Genomic DNA, 1,254 nt, shown 5'->3' with positions numbered 1-1,254 from the left:
CCCGCCACACCCACTGTCCTGCCCCCCCCTCACAGTCACTTCGATGCAGGTGAGAGACCAGCTGAAGAGACTAAAACAGAGTAAAGCTTCTGGACCGGACAGCCCCCCCTCGAGGGCTGCTGAGCTCTGTGGGGCCAACTTTAGACCAGTCACCCTGACCTCCCAGCTGATGAAGACCACGGAGCGCCTCATCCCAGCCCACCTGCGCACGTGGTGAGCTGACATCAGAGTGGAGGATGCCATCATCTACCTGCTGCAGCGGGCGCTCACCCACCTGGAAACCCCCGGCAGAGAAGTGACTCATGATCTTTGACTTTCCAATCAGAGCTGCTGAGGGGGAAGATGGAGGACGCTGGAGTGGACAGACATCTGGCTGCCTGGACCATCAACTACCTCACCGACCGCCCTCAGTAGGTGCAGCTGCACGGCTGTCAGTCAGAGGTCTGCAGAACCGGGGCCCCCCAGGGGCCCCCCAGGGCCCTGTTCTGTCTCTGTTCCTCTTCACCCTTTACACCTCAGACTTCACCTCCCACACGTTCAGCTGCCATCTGCAGAAGTTCTCCAGTGACTCAGCCGTTGTAGGCTGTGATTCTGAAGGGAAGGAGCTGGAGGATCCATCAGTCAACATGAACTTTGTGGACCGGTGAGAGAAGAACCACCTGTGTCTGAACACCATTAAGACCAAGGAGATGGTGATGGACTTCAGGAGAAGAACCCCACCTCCCTCCCCCATCCAGGGGCAGGACATAGAAACTGTGGAGAGTTTCCAATCCCTGGGTGTTCACCTCAATAATAAACTGGACTCATAACAGCGACGCCCTGTAGAAGAAGAGTCAGAGGTCCTCTGCAGTCAGCAGGCTCCTGCTTCAAACCCTCTCTGACTCTGTGGAGGCCTCAGCCCTCCTCTACGCTGTCGTCTGCTGGGCCCCTGGCAGCTCAGAGCGGGACAGAAAGAGACTGAACAAACTGGCCGTTTCTGTCCTAGGCTGCACTCTGGACTCAGTGGCTGAGAGGAGGGAGCTGTCCAAGCTTCCATCCATCATGGACGCCACCTTCCACCCTCTGCAGCAGACTGGAGAGGAGCTGAGCTCCTTTAGTCAAAGACTTTTACAGCCTGTTTGGAAACAGGAGCTACTGCAGGTCATTCATCCTGCTGCACCCAGACTCTACAATGAGACGCTACAACAGCAATAACTGCTGCCATGGACAGATGGATGGTCACCAGTCACTGTCTGGAGGACTAATGGTCATTAT

At 56.4% G+C, this 1,254-nt stretch overlaps 1 protein-coding gene across 1 annotated transcript in view; it reads right to left on the bottom strand.

Annotated features, from left to right (window-relative positions):
* The window catches only part of LOC107096156 (G-protein coupled receptor 39-like), a 15,197-nt gene that overhangs the window by 10,530 nt on the left and 3,413 nt on the right, over positions 1 to 1,254 (bottom strand). The window lies entirely within an intron of this gene.

The sequence above is a fragment of the Cyprinodon variegatus genome, unplaced genomic scaffold (assembly GCF_000732505.1).
Source record: "Cyprinodon variegatus isolate N-32 unplaced genomic scaffold, C_variegatus-1.0 Scaffold602, whole genome shotgun sequence".
In the NCBI taxonomy this organism is placed as follows: domain Eukaryota; kingdom Metazoa; phylum Chordata; class Actinopteri; order Cyprinodontiformes; family Cyprinodontidae; genus Cyprinodon; species Cyprinodon variegatus.
Note: the sequence above shows the minus strand (reverse complement) of the source record. Positions and strands in the feature narration are given on the sequence as shown.